Genomic DNA, 16,676 nt, shown 5'->3' on the forward strand with positions numbered 1-16,676 from the left:
AAAATGGTCAACTTAAGCTCTGGCGATCTCACTCACCCTTTGTCTATGTCACCACCATGTTTTCATAATATACTACGTAAACACCCAAACACGCTGCGCTTGCTCCAGCCGGCACTACAACACCCGAACGCACCGCGCATGCTCCAGCCGGCACCACAACACCTGAACGCACTGTGCATGCTCCAGCCGGCACAACAACACCCGAACGTATCCGGCTCTACAATACCCGAATGCACCGTGCATGCTCCAGCTGGCACCACAACACCTGAACGCACCGTGCATGCTCCAGCCGGCACAACAACACCCGAACGTACTGCACATGCTCCAGCCGGCTCTACAACACCCGAATGCACCGTGCATGCTCCAACCAGCACAACAACACCCGAACATACCGCACATGCTCCAGCCGGCTCTACAACACCCGAACGCACCGTGCATGCTCCAGCTGGCACCACAACACCTGGACGCACTGTGCATGCTCCAGCCAGCACAACAACACCCAAACGTACCGCACATGCTCCAGCTGGCACTACAACACCCGAACTCACCACGCATGGGACAAGAACCGTGTTTGTGCACTACAACTAAGATGGGCATGCAAATCAAATAAACTTGGGATGCCTCCGATGACCTCACTGGGACCAATGGAACACCAACCTAACACGGTAAGTGGAAGAATTACACATTTTGGCTCTTACAATACTGTCCCCTTATTATTATTATTAGACATAATGTCTTAAATCAGTGGTTCCCAACCTTTTTCTTTCCACTCACATCCCACTTTAAGTATTCCCTATGCCATAGGTGCTCTGTGATTAGTAAGGGATTGCTTAAGGTGGGATATGGGTGGAAAGAAAAAGGTTGAAAACCACTGTTTTAATTGTACCTCATTGACTTGTTATGTGCACGGTTTCACAACTCCAAAGGAAAGGGGCCAATGACAATTTGTCTTGAGCAAAATATTTCAGTAACAATTGGGTCTAGAACAATGCTTCTCAACCTTCCCTTTCCACTCACATATCACCTTCAGCAATCCCTTACTAATCACAGAGCACCAATAGCATTGGGATTACTTAAAGTGGGATGTGAGTGGAAAGAAAAAGGTTGGGAACCAGTGTCTTAAATAATAATTAAACAATAATACAAATAACATATAAAAATCAAACATATACACAAATCTTCTTTCTTCATAAGACCAGTGGTTACCATCACATAGCCTTGAAAAATAGTGATCTTTACCACTACTCTGGATCAATAAAATCTGTGACCTGTGTATTATGCAAATAATAAAATTAATTTAGTTTGTATTTATAAATGTTCCTTGGTCTCCAGAATATTTGAGTTAAAATGTCAATCAGTAAACCTCAAATCTTCCTCAGAGGTACTTCTTCAGCATGTAGTTTGGCATTCTTCGGCATTTTACTTCTCATAGGAAGAAATTGAACTCAATAACAAATTTTAAAAATTTATTTCATTCTCTCAATTTCAATAAACGAGTCTCTTTAATCTTCCCTGAAACAGATTTGCTCTTTTTTTTCTTTTCCACAGTTGGTTATAAATAAGACAAGTTTCAAATGACATTATTTCTTCATCTTGTTTGTCACATTGTTGATCTGCAATTTCTCTTTCTTTCTGCATCGTTAGTAACCAACCCTCCAAGTTACATTCTTGTTTGTTTTCTGTAGTCAACTGTTAGGCATTATTAACTAATGAAATGTTCTCTTTCAAAAGATTAATCTCTTCTTCTAACCTTTTACATTTTGATAATGCTGAATCTCTCTCCTCAATAACTGTATTCATTTCTTCAGCAGTTATTCTTTCACTTTATGACCTTGTGAATTTTATTTACAATTAAATCTTTATTCTTGAAAACTTCTTTCTGGATCTTTCCCTTTCGTCACTTTAGTCACTTTCGAAACTGAAGAATCATTGGATTCATCCACATCCTTTTAAAATCCAGTTTTGTTTTCAAGTCCAGAGTTAAAATCTTTCCGTTCACTGTCTTCGTGATTACCTAATATTTCCAAACCCTTTTTAATCATTTGTTCTCTGAATGGAGTTGCACCAAATTGTCAGTCACATGCTTCTTAATTCCATCAATGCAATTTTCTGCGTTTGGGAGTTTTGCAGCATGTTGCGATATTTCTTCATTAACTTTGTCTGCTGTAACCTCCAAGCTACAAAACCTACTTTAAAATTTGTTCACAGTCTTTGGTTTTAGTCCTGCCTCTGATTCAATTACAGAAGAATAATCACCAGCAGGATTTGCAACATCTTCTAATACTTTCATTTTTATCCATTTCTGATGAAAATAATTCCTTCAATATCGTTTTGGATACCTTTGATTTATTTTCACATCGATCTGCTTTCTTTTCTTGAGAAGTAAATTCCTCATATACAATTTTTTGCTGTTCCCACAACTCATCAAATTTCACAACTCAAATCCTGTTTAACTGTTCCTGAGCAATATAATTATTTCCTTCTAAAGGTCCATTAACTGTCCATCCAAGCCTAGTTTAACAGCAGAAGGTCCATCTCCCCTACTTTGTACTACAAAGCTTTTGGTACATCTGAACCAATCAGCATCTCTACGTCAGAATTAACTTCAGGTTGATAAAACTTCCATAGATAAGACAAGTGATGGATATCATTTTCATGTGGAATATTTCCTTCATGCACAGGCATAGTCTGCTGAGTGTATAAATTTGGAAGATCACAAAATTTTTCGTCATGCAATCCAGCAACTCCAAGTCTGTAACAATACTGGTTTCAACAACCTTTTCTTGTCCCATGGTTTTCAACATAATCTTCGACTTTCTTCCTTGAAGATTAAATTTGTTCATCAGACCCACCTTGCAAAAAAAATGCAGTACTGTCAAGGTCAAGAGTCTTGCTCTTGACTTCTACAGGCACTATTGAGAGTTTCCAGTTATCCTCACTGGCCCCAATAAGACCACTTGTCTGAACCAAGGCTATAACACTGTTTTCTGATGTTTCCTTAGTTTCTGTTTGCTCTTTTTCCAATTCCTTTTTCCTTTGATGGATATGCAATATTTTTTTTTATTTTTTTTCTTTGGCTTGGCTTCGCGGACGAAGATTTATGGAGGGGGTAAAAGTCCACGTCATCTGCAGGCTCGTTTGTGGCTGACAAGTCCGATGCGGGACAGGCAGACACGGTTGCAGCGGTTGCAGGGGAAAATTGGTTGGTTGTGGTTGGGTGTTGGGTTTTTCCTCCTTTGCCTTTTGTCAGTGAGGTGGGCTCTGTGGTCTTCTTCAAAGGAGGTTGCTGCCCGTCAAACTGTGAGGCGCCAAGATGCACGGTTTGAGGCGATATCAGCCCACTGGCGGTGGTCAATGTGGCAGGCACCAAGAGATTTCTTTAGGCAGTCCTTGTACCTTTTCTTTGGTGCACCTCTGTCACGGTGGCCAGTGGAGAGCTCGCCATATAACACGATCTTGGGAAGGCGATGGTCCTCCATTCTGGAGACGTGACCCACCCAGCGCAGTTTGATCTTCAGCAGCGTGGACTCGATGCTGTCAACCTCTGCCATCTCGAGTACTTCGACATTAGGGATGAAAGCGCTCCAATGAATGTTGAGGATGGAGCGGAGACAACGCTGGTGGAAGCGTTCTAGGAGCCGTAGGTGATTTATTTAAGGATGCTTAAAATTACATGTTACAACAAAGTTTCTTCTTGCAGTTTTCATCGATGTGCCCTTTACACAAACAGTCAAAACATATTCCATTTTCCTTTAAAAAAGTGATTTTCTCTTTGAGTTCCTTCTTTCCAACCATAAACACATTTCCAAAGCATGTCCACCCTTACAGGACAAACAACTCTTCTCAGTAGGCAAACTCTCCTTTTCCTTGGTTACTTTATCTTTTTCTTTATTTATAACTGACATAGAAGTAGCAAAAGTACTCCTTTTCAATTTTGGACTAAACTTTGAGTTGGACCTCCTTACATCTTTGTTCCCATTGAAGTGTCTCTCATATTTCCATACATTGGATCTGTTTCAAGGTACACCTGTCATTCAACAAAATCCACCAAAGGCTTCAAGGTAGCTCTTTGATTTTTTTCTGGAAATCACAAGCCAAATAACTCTATCTATCCCACATTCAGTAGGATAAATTATCTAAGATTATTTACATATTACTAGGCATGTCAAGCTCATCAATGTTGTCAATATCTTCCATGGCATTACTGCATCCTCTTAGAAAGAGAGTGTATGCTTGTAGAGCCTTTGCATCATTCGGTTTTATTGATGACCATTTAAGGGCTTTATCCATAAAAAGCTAAAGCAATCTGATGCTTGTTACCGAAATTCTTCTTCAGTAAATACTTAGCTCTGATGAATCATCTATCTGAGGACATATGTTGGCAACTGTTTACAAGTTCCTTCGGCTCCCCTTCTGTGGACAATTCCAAATAATTAAGACCATCTTCAGGGTCTTGACACTTGTTTTCAATCAAACTTGAATCTCCTTCTTGGGCAAAGAAGAGAGAAATTGTAGCTGGATCAATGATGCAATTTTTCATTGTTTCTTCTCATGGATGATGTAATGAATAGTGATTGTGGTTGCAATGCAAACAACGCCTTACTGTTTGATTAGACTTGGCTGGTAACAGGGGGTTGACACACAGTAGTGGAGGCTTGCATTCCTCATGTGCTGTTCATATCAACTTTAAAGTAAAGAACCTTTTCCTTTATCCATATCTTGTCTAAGAACTCACACATACAAATACAAAATGAAACAGATGATAGTTCATTGTTCTGTTCACCGCCTCTTGTAGCAGGTAATGTATCTGCAAACCTTATGTGTGGAATCCCCCCATATTTCTGATGCTTGACTCAAATTCCAAGGAAGCCGCAGCATTTGACTGACCCCAAGCCGCAGCTCTGTCAGTGGATGTTACCACTGGTACATGTGGCTTGGCTACACCACACTCTGGAAGGATTTGTTCTTGTATATACATACCTTGTACCTGTGGTACTAAGATATCGGTCTTAATAATTGGTTTTGTTTCTTGTGGCTCTTCCTTAAAATATGATTCTATACCATCATACACTTTAGATAATCTACTTCAAGCAGCAGATACCTCTGTCCTTCTAGTGCATTCGACAAGGAATCAACAGCAAGTCTTTTTCTCAATTCCATTTGCTCCTTTTGCCTCCTTCGCTGCTCCTCTTTCTTACTTCACTGCTCCCACTCTCTTTGTACCTGCTCCTGTTTCAGCTCCTCTTTTTTTTCATAGACGCTCCTCTTTTTGTAAATGCTTCTCCTGCGCTTCCTCTAGTTCCTCTAAGGCACATTTATCCTCAAGCCTTTCTTGTTCTACATCAATAGCGGCCTCTTCAGCTCTTACTTTTACACGTGTTGAAGTTGTACTAAACACTAAAAACTCTGGAACTTGAACAAGAACAAATTGTTTGCTTCTCTTGTATTCAACATTTGGCGCACTGTCACCTGCTTGTGTTCCTTCTTGCAGATCAAATGTTAATTTAATACTTGACTCTTTCTCCAATTCAAATTGTACAACCATTATCTTTTCATCACCATTTGGCTTCTGCAATGATTTTGCAATGTCTTCAATACATTGCTCCTTAACAGTGAAGTTAGCAGCTGCTTCACCCATTTTTACTTGTCATTTGAACACACACAACATCAGCCAAATCAACAGACCCCAGTGGATATTTTAACATTTTAACACATAAACTTGAAATTACCTTCTTTAATGTTGAAATGAAATATCCATAAATAACATCTGTATAAACTTTCAGTTGCATCTGTATTAAACTCCATGAAAGTGGTCAACAAAAGCTATGGCAATCTCACTCACCCTTCGTCTATGTCACCGCTATGTTTTTATAATATACTATATTAACATCCAAACGCATCATGCATGCTCCAGCCGGCACTACAACACCCGAATGCACCGCGCATGCTCCAGCCAGCATTACAACACCTGAATACACCATGCATGCTCCAGCCGGCACTACAACACCCGAACGCACTGCGCATGCTCCAGCCGGCACTACAACACCTGAATACACCATGCATGCTCCAGCTGGCACTACAACACCCGACGCACCGCACATGCTCCAGCCAGCACTACAACACCTGAATACACCATGCATGCTACTGAAACCACACTTGCGCACAACAACAAAGATGGCTGCAGAAAGCCAAATAAATTCAGGACACCTCCAATGACTGCGCAGGGATCAACGGGATGTCCACCTAACAAGGTAAGAAAAAGAATTGCGCATTTTGGCTTTTACAGTCAATTTCAGGAGGATCAAGGATGACTACCCTCCATTACACTTTAATATTTCAGTAGTGGGAATAATGGAGAGTATCAAGTTTTCAGAGTCTACTTAACAAGAAATCAATCCCGGACACATAAAATCTCCTCACTTGTCAGGAAGGTGCAACAGCGACTGCACTTCCTTAGAAGGCTGAGGCGAGCAAAGCTACTGCCCACCATCCTGTCAACTTTCTACAGGAGCTCTATCAAGAGTGTCCTGGCTGGCTGATACAGCACAGTGTGGTATGGTTGCTATAGCACATTGGATTGTAGGTCAATCTACAGGACCATAAAAGTGGCAGGGTTGCCCTCCCCATATAGGTAGGATTTACTGGGATCATTGAATAAAGAGGGCTCGATAAATAATTGAGGACCCCACCATCCCGCACACAGCATTTTTCAGATACTCCTGTTGCGGAAAAGATGCGGAAATATCAGAGCCAGAACCACCAGGCTGAAGAGTAGCTTCTTCCCATGGGCAATGAGACTGCTAAATGACTGCTCAAAAAGAACTCCATGTGACTCTACTATTTATGAAGAATATTTATTATAATATATATTACATTTGTAGTGTGTCATTTGTCTGGATGCGTGTTATGCCTGTATGTATTTTTTGCACTGATCTGCACTGTGGACTAGAGAATACTGCTTCATAGGGTTGTACCGGTACAATCAGATGATAAATACACTTAAAACTGAACCTGAAATGGTACTTCAGTCTTGAGATTAAAGATTCCAAGTGTCGAGGTCAGAAATACATTTTTCAGTGTTTTTTTTTTAAAAAATGATACTTTGCTTGGCATCTTTCCAAATTATGGTTGTTTTTTTATTTTACAATTTGGATTTTAAAGCTGCATCTTAATTTTACCTGCGTAGCTTTCTGAATTTATAATATATATAATAAATAAATATAATTTATAATATAAGTAATATAATAAATATAATCTGAGAATTTTGAAATTGCCTAACAGGCTGGAGAAAAGGTTAGAGCTTTAATGCCAAACTAATATTGAGATGGTTATCTAACATGCACACTAAGTACTCAAATTTAAAATGAAACAAGTAAATACAGTGTTTTTAATTAACTTAATTTTTCTGCTTGGGTAATGATGTTTCTTGGTTTTAATTGGTTTATATGTTTCTTCGTTCATTGGAATGTTGTAATGATGCTTGATTTAAAACAAAAATCTATTTTGGAAGTCAGGAAAAATAAATAGGAGGAGATTTGATATATTGTTAAGTTGGATGGGGTATTAAATACAACAATGATATTGTAAATTGGACAAAGGCCCATTTTGATGGCATCAGAAAGACCCTAGCAAATGTGAATTCGTATCAGTTGTTCTTTTGCCAAAGGTGTGTGTGGACAGAAGGTGGCCTTCAAAGGTGAAATCTTGAGAGTACAGAGTTTGTATGTTCGTGTCAGAATTCAAGGCAAAATTAAAAGGTTTAATTGGTTTTCAAGAAATATTGAGGCTTTGGTTTAGAAAAAGAAGGAGGTGTAGAGCATATATAGGCAGCAAGGAACAAATGGCATTTGGACAGATATATGAACCATAGAGCCATAGAACATGACAAGAAAGAAACAGGCCCTTTGGCCCATCCAATGTGTGTTGAACTATTATTCTACTGAGTCCCATTGACCTGCACCCGGACCATAGCTCTCTATACCATTCCCATCCAAATTTTTCTTAAATATCAAAATTGAGTCCACATTCACCATTTCAGCTGGCAGCTCATTGAACAACCCCTCCCCCACTCTCTGCATGAAGAAGTTTAACCAAATGTTCTCTTTAAATATTTCCCCTTTAATCCATGTCCTCTAGTTTTGTCTCAATGAACCTCCATAGAAAAAATCTGCTTGCATTTACTCTATCCATACCCCTTATAATTTTATACACCTCCATCAAATCTTCCCTCACTTTTCTATGCTCCAGGGAATAAAGTCCTAACCTGTTTAACTTTTCCTAGTCACTCAGTTACTCGAGACCTGGCAGCATCCTTGTAAATTGTCTCTGGACTCATTCAATCTTATTGATATCATAAGGAAGAATTTGGAAGGATATAGACAAAAGGGACTAACTCAGAATGCTGATGGTCAGCATGGACAAAATGGGATGAGGGATCCATTCTGTACAGTTTGGCTCCATGATCTGATGACTAAGTTGCAGGAAGGGTTGACAAATCACTATCCTGCAAATTTAGGCTGAGGTTTCAAAATTGGACATCAGAATCTCAGCTTAAATTGTTCCAAAGTATTCTGAATCCTTCAGTTTTGCTTGTTCATATTTATCAATTTTTAAATGTTTTTATTCAACATTCGTGCACTGAGGGTAACAGCAGAAGCAAATCTTTGGATAAATAAAATCCAACAGTTGGTGGAAGTTCAGCAACCATGCAATCAATTGGGCAACCAAGTTTAACAGTTGAAGACAGAGGAGCAGCTGATTGCACAATCGTGTTCAAGTTGAAGACAAAAAAGGTTGAAATGGAGAGACCCAGCAGATAGCAGCTGATCGGCTGATTGTGTTTGACAGTTGAAGGGCAATCGAGGTCAGGTGACACAAGCATCACTATAAAAGTGAGGGACTGTTCAGTGGAATAGGGAAGGTGGCTCAAGAGGCTTCAGCAAGAAGAGGGTGAGATGGTAGTGCAGGAATTGAAGAAAGAAAGGGCCATCCTTTTCAAGGAACAAAAAGGTTTCAGCAGGTATGCACAGGTAAGGGCAGGTTATATATGTCAAATATTATTTCCTCTGGTCATAGACAGTGGGGCTGGCAGCCAAGGCAGGGGAACGCTCCTCTTGCAGAGTGTGGGTCATCAGTGAAGCCAGCATTGTCCTTGATGACTTCATCTGCAAGAAGTGCATCCAGCTACAGCTCCTGACAAACTGAGATAAGGAATTAGAGCTGGAGTTGGATGAACTCCGGGTATTTCAGGAGGCAGAAGGGATGATAGACAGGAGTTACAGGGACACTATCACTCCTGGGAGACAGGAGGATGACAGTCAGGCGAGGGAAAAGGAATAGACAGGAAGTGCAGGGCACCCCTGGAAGAATACCATTTTAGATACTTTTTGGGGGAGGGGGAGGGTGACCTACCAATGATGAGCCAGAGTGATAAAGTCTCTGGCATGGTGTCTGGTCCTGTGGCTAAGCAGGGAAGTGTGGAGTGGAGGCAAGCTGTAGTGATAGGGGATTCCCTAGTTAGGGGGACAGATACGGGGTTCTGTGGAAGAGATAGAATATCTCATATCGTATGTGGCCTCCCTGGTCCCAGGGTCCGAGATAGTTTGAGTTCACATCATTCTCAGGAGGGAGGGTGAACAGCCAGATATCGTGGTGCATGTAGGGACCAATGATGTGGGTAGGAAAGGTGAGGAGGTCCAACAAGGAGAATTCAGGGGGTGAGGTGCTAGGTTGAAGAACAGGGCCTCTAGGGTTGTGATCTCAGGATTCCTACCTGTGCCATGTGCCAGTGAGGTTCGAAATAGGAGGATAATGCAACTTAACATGTAGTTAAAGACATGGTGAAAGAGGGCTTTTCAAGATTATGTGAAAATGATGTGCATTGTTTGAAGCCAATGGGTTGTACATTGTGGAAATGTTCTCAGGTACATCTATTTCAATGCAAGAAGTATTATAGGAAAGGCATGTGGAATTATGACATTGTGGCCTTTAGTGAAACTTGGTTACCAGAGGGGCAGGACTGACAGCTCAGTGTTCAATGGTTCCATTGCTTTAGACACGATAGAATGTGGGGGTGGGGGGGATGAAAGGGGGAGGAGTGGCATTGCTTATCTGGGAAAATATCACAGCTGTACTCGGGCAGGACGGACCAGAGGGCTTGTTGACTGAGGCTATATAGCTGAAGCTGAGGAAGAGAAAGAGTATGATGATTTCACTCATGAGGTGGTATTATAGACCGTCCGATAGTCATTGAGCATTGGAGGAGCAGATCTGTAGAGAGATGGCAGACAGCTGCAGGAAATATAAGGTTGTGATAGTAGGAGATTTTAATCTTCCGCATATTGACTGGGACTCCCATACTGTAAAAGGGCTGGATGACTTGGAGTTTGTCAAATGAGTTCAGGAATGTTTTCTAAATCTATATATATAGAGGTACCAACTAGATAGAGTGCGATATTGGAACAAGACAGGACAGGTGACAGAAGTAGGTGTAGGGGAACATTTGGATCCAATGATCATAATGCCATTAGTTTCAAGTGAAATATAGAGAAGGATAGGTATGGTCCTTAGGTTTAAATTCTAAATTGGAGAAAGGCCAATTTTGAGGAAATGAGAAAGGATGTGTGGATTTGTATGTTATTTTTTGCAAGTATGTGTGATGTAAGTAGAGGACCTTCAAAGGTGAAATTTTGAGTTACTGTCAAGATTGAAGGCAAAGTTAGCAGGCATAAGGAACTTTAGTTTTCGAAGGATATTGGGGATCTGGTTCAGATGAAGAGAGGTGTATAACAAGTATAGGCAACATGGAGCAAATAAGGTACTTGAGGAGTAAAAAGATTGCAAGAAAAACCTAAAGAAAGAAATCAAAAAGGCTAAAAGATATGAGGTTGCTTTGGCAGAAAATGTGAAGTAAAATCCTTAGGGTTTATACAGGTATATTAAAAAGCAAAAGAATGGTAAGGGACAAAATTAGTCCCTTTGAAGATTAGAGTGGTCAGCTTTGTATGGAGCCAAAAGAGATGGGGGGAAATCTTAAATCAATGGTTCTCAACCTTTTTCTTTCCATTCACATACCACTTTAAGTTAGTGCTCTGTGATTAGTAAGGGATTGCTTAAGTTGGTATATGGGTGGAAAGAAAAAGTTTGAAAACCACTGTTTTAATTTTACCTAATTGACTCGTTATGTGCATGGTCTCATAACTCCAAAGGAAATGGACCAAGCAAAATATTTCAGTAACAATTGGGTCTAGAGTAGTAATTCTCAACCTTCCCTTCCAACTCACATGCCATCTTAAGCAATCCCTTACTAATCATAGAGCACTGAAGGCATTGCGATTACTTAAAGTGGTATGTGAGTGGAAAGAGAACCACTGTCTTAAATAGTATTTCTCATCAGTATTTGTCCAGAAAACTGGCAGAGTTGTGGGATGTAAGGAAAACAATCAGTGAGGTCATGGAACCTACGCTGATTTAAAAGGAGGGTGTGCTTGCTGACTTAAAGCAAATAAGGGTGGATAAATCCCCAGGACCTGACACGATATTCCCTCGGACCTTGAGGGAGGGAATTCGGATGTTATGTTAAAGTTGTATAAGACATAGGTAAGGCCAAATTTGGAGTATAGTGTGCAGGTTTGGTTACCTAATTACAGGAAAGATATCAATAAGATATCAATAAGTGCAGAGAAGATTTACTAAGACGTTGCCTGGACTTTAGGAACTGAGTTAAATAGGTTAGGACTTTATTTCCTGGAGCATAGATGAATAGGTGGAGATTTGATAGAGATATTTAAAATTATGAGGCATAAATTATGACAGAGTAAATGTAGCTAGGCTTTTTCCACTAAGTTTAGGTGAGATACAAATCAGATAATATGGTTTAAGAGTTAAAGAGGAAAGGTTTAGGGGGATTATGAGAAGGAACTTCTTCATACAGAATGGTGGTATTGTGGAATAAGCTGCCAGCTGAAGTGGTGAATGTGGATTCAATTATAATATTTAAGAAGAATTTGGACAGGCATAAAATTGGTTTGGCATTGAGTAGAAGGGCCAAAGTGGCCTATTTCTGTGCTGTAACTTTCTATGATTCTATGGTCCTATGCATATTCCTGCTGATGAATCGTGAGGTCAACACATGCATTCCTTTTGATGTTTATTCAGTTGCTTTGTGTTATCGGGCTCAGTACTTGGTCAGTGAGGTCACATATGACTACAATTAGTTCTTGCTGGTTGAGCGAAATACACCTAAAATCAACATAAGAAATGGAGAAAAACAAAATCATCCATGTTAATTTTAATTCTTCGCAAGAATTTTATTTCTACACGGGATAATTTTCAAAATAGTACATTTTACATTACATGGAGGGTTGCCTTAAATTGGACTCAAATAATTTTTAATTAATTATCACGAAAATGTTCATGACTGAAAAGCTGATAGGAACATACCAATTCCACAGGATCACATTGTCATTGGAAACATTGTTTGATCTATCCATTTTCATCTCCCAAAAGGCAATTTATAATTGGTGCTGCAGTTTAATTTCTGGCCATTGTGTTGCCTGTAATTCAAATAAATGTTTCACGCCTATCTGAGAAAAATTGAATACACTGCACAAATAATGATGAGCTGCTTTGCAGATACCTGGATGATATTTCTCAATTATAATTGCAACATAAGCTGATTTCTGCTACTAGCTGTGGAGCTCCCATGCTATTGTCTGAGGTAAATAAAACTATATAGTTGTCAAGGCATGATGAGCATCAAGCCTTGTGGGCATGGGTATCTGTGCCTAACTTAACCCATTGACATAATTCCCTGCATTACAACATTGGGAATAGATAATATTTTAGTTGGCACATTAAAGCTGTAATTATAAATGTTGAAATTTTCCCTTTTAATTTTCTTACAATCAGAAGTAGAACATTCATTTCTCCTCCCTTGAAGAACTAAAGAAAAGCAAAATCACATTACTGGAACACAAGAGGACTGACCCAGATGGGAGCTACTCAGTTCCTTGAACCTAGTCTGGCACATAATGGAAGGCTGAACCCGTGACTGCACTGCACATTCTCCACGTTGGCCTTTAGTGAAACTTGAGGGGCAGGATGTGAGGATGTAAGGATGACAAAGCTCTAACAACCTCAGAATTAAATGGTATAAAAAAGAGAAGCAGGAGCAAGGCAACTCACCTGGCATTAATGGCCAATTTCATGACTCTGCTTGGACAGGTGTTTCCAAACTGAAACCCTTAGACTGTGTTTCCTTGCCTGGACTCCCTAAACTTGGAAATAATTACTTCTATTCATACTTTCTGCTCTCTTAGACAAAAATACCCCTTAGCCTAAAATTGAAGTTTGCTAATCTTGGTTTGTGGATTTCTTAGGAATTTGGAGAGGTTTGATATAACATCCAAAACCTTGAAAAGCTTCTACAGATGTGTAGTGCTGACCGGCTACATCACATCCTGATAGGAGGGCACCGATACCTCTGAATGGAAAGCCCTGAAAATGGTAGTGGACACAGCCCAATACATCATAGGCAAAACTCTCCCCACCATCAAGAACATCTATAGGGAGCACTGCTGTTGGAGAGCAACAGCAATCGTCAAGGATCCACACTACTCTGGTCATGATCCGTTCTCACCACTGCCATCTGGAAAGAGGTATAGGTGCCACAAAACTAATGCCACCAGGTTCCGCAGAAATTGCTTACCCTCCATCATCAGACTCCTAAACAACAAATTCAATCAGAGAAGCATTTAAGGACTCTTGGTTTGCACATTATTTATTATTGAATATTATTTTTTTGTATGACAGTCAGTTTGTTTACATTTCTCTCTTTTGTAAACATATCTTTTCTTGAGTACAGTTTTTGCACTACTGATAAGTAGAAATTCTGCCTGGCCCAAACAAGAAGGAATCTCAGGGTTGTATAAGATGAGATGTCAATAAATCTGAACTTTAAACTCTGAGTCTCTCTTCATTATTTAACCTTTGGATTTCAGATATAATTCTGCTATCTCCACATTGCACTCCCTCCAAAGCCAATGCCCTTCACAAGGTATGCTACCCTACCCAGATCCATTCACTGCACACCCAGAGTGGTCTAACAAGGGATTAAATTTTTTTTAAAATTAGCATTGCAGTATAATTTCTGCTTCCTTAACCTCTGGATATGAAGGGCAATGTTTGATCAGCCTTCCTGAATATTTTCCTCTGAGGCCATATCATCATCCTGATTCATGCATATAAATCTCAAAATTGCTTTGGCTTCCACTACTGATGGGGTGTCTCGAGCCAAAACAATAATTCCTTTCACTACCACAGATGCTTCTCAACATGTTGAGTTCATTCAGCAATTAGATTTTACTGTAGATTTTCAGTGTTGATAAAGAACTCTGTTTCATTCTCTTGAAATCAAAATGGATGACCTCACAAAATGGCATAAACAGAACTCCATGTAGCAACTACTATCTCTAAAAGCTGCTTGGATCACCATGAAGTCCAGATGAGTTTTAACACACAAAAGACTTGTAGCGATCTGCAGTAATAACCACGAAAATAATGACTGTTGTAATGATCTATAAATATCAGTCGACAAAAAAATAGGTGCCTCACTCACCCTCCTTATACAACTGCCACCCCAGTTAATGGGCTAACAAACTATGAGATTCTTACACCAAAACCTCTGCACATGCATTAACTGTCCCCAATCTGTGAAACCCACCACTCATGTGCCAACTGACAGAAAAGTGAATGCATGGGACACAACATGGCGCAGAATGGCAGTGTTAGCCCTGGGACACAACCGAAGTCCGCAGTTAAATCAACACCCGCAACAAACCCAAGAAAGGTAAGTACCCCACTTTTGGCCGCTACAATACTGGCCCATAATTATTATAGTGAGACGTACTTGTCTCATATAATAATTACACCATTATGCAATCAATTATAAATAATAATCAAACACACAACATCCAAATATTATGTAGATCTGCATTCATCAAAAGGCCAGAGGTTACCGGTACATAGCCTTGAAGAAAAGTGATCTTTATCATACCAGTAAAGTCTATAGTCTGCAAGGGGCAAGATACAAACACAATAAAATAAAGTCAGTTTGGACTTGTCAAATTACCTCAGTCTCCTGTAAAAGGCAAACCTTGTTCAGAAACCCTGTTTTGGTCTTGGTCCAAACATGACGTACATGTCCCCTTTTGTCCGAAATGGTCCTGACAGTTTTTCCAGTTAGCCAGGAATTTCGATGCGCTAAATCATCCATGATGATCACAATGTCTCCTGGCGTGAGGTTGCATCTGATGTCAGACCATTTCTGTCCTTCCTGCAGTTGATGAAGCTCTCTATAGCCCATCTGTTCCAGAACAAGTCCGACATATACTGAACTTGCCTCCATTTGCAGTGAGCATATGATTGGACAACTGTTGAGGATAGTCTCAGCTTTGTATAAAACTATGTGAAGACCCTCCTTGTCAAGACTTTGCACATTGAGCTCCTACAAAATTGGTGCCATTCTCAGAAAGTTGTTTCTTCACATAACCATGTCTGGCTATAAAACACCAAAAGGCATTGATGAAAGAGTCTGTGTCAAGTGATGATGCCACTTCGATGTGAATGGTTCTTACAGCCAAGCACATGAAAATAACACCATAGCGCTTCACAACACTCCTTCCACCCTTCAAGTCAAGTCAAGACACCTATATTTGTCGTTCATACCATGCATTGCATGGTAAAGACGAGATGATGTTTCTCCTGGACCATGGAGCAGAATTACGTAAATATAAGTTAAAATAGAAGTTAAAATCTTAAGGCTTATACAATAAAAGTTTACGGATACACTTTCCACATATGTCCTGGCAATTCAGGAGCCTGAAAAAAACTGTTGCTCAATGTGGAATGCAAGGGCCCAATGCTACAGAACCTCTTACTATATGGTAGAAAGGAGAAAAAGTTTACATGAAGGATGTGTGGAGTCCATCACAATGTTTATTGCTTTCCATGTGTTGTAGATGTCTGGCATGATAGGAAGAGAGCGCCTGCTGACTTCACTATCCTCCACAGGGTTTTATGGTCTGAGGTGGCACAGCTTCCAAACCAGGTGGTGATGCAGTTGCTCAGGATGCTCTCAATACATCCTCTGTAGAATGTGATGAGGATGGAGGGTGGGAGGTGAACTTTCCTCAGCTTTCGCAGGAAGTAGAATCATCGCTGGGCTTTCTTGGCAATGGAGCTGGTGTTAAGGGACCAGGTGAGATTCTCCATCATGTGCACTCCAGGGAACATGATACTCTTGATGACCTCAACAGTCGAGCTGTCAATGTTCAGCAGTGAGTGATCCTCTGGGCCCTCCTGAAGTAGACGACCATCTCTTTTGTTTTATTAACATTTGGATACAGGTTGTTGGCTTGTCACCAGTCTGTTAGTTACTGCACCTCATCTCTGTTTGCTAACTCATCATTCTTACTAATAAGCCCCACTACGGTCGAGTCGTCAGCGAACTTGATGATGTGGCTCAAGCTGTATTTTGCTGTACAGTCATAAGTCGGCAGAGGTCTAAGCTTCACTACAAAGTTTCCAAAATAATCGACTCCATTATAATGTGAAGGGAGGTTCATCGGGAGGCACTCTGTCCAGGGGCAAATCTTCCGTCTGCTGTTGTCCAGGAG

The sequence above is a fragment of the Narcine bancroftii genome, chromosome 8 (assembly GCF_036971445.1).
Source record: "Narcine bancroftii isolate sNarBan1 chromosome 8, sNarBan1.hap1, whole genome shotgun sequence".
Lineage (NCBI taxonomy): Eukaryota > Metazoa > Chordata > Chondrichthyes > Torpediniformes > Narcinidae > Narcine > Narcine bancroftii.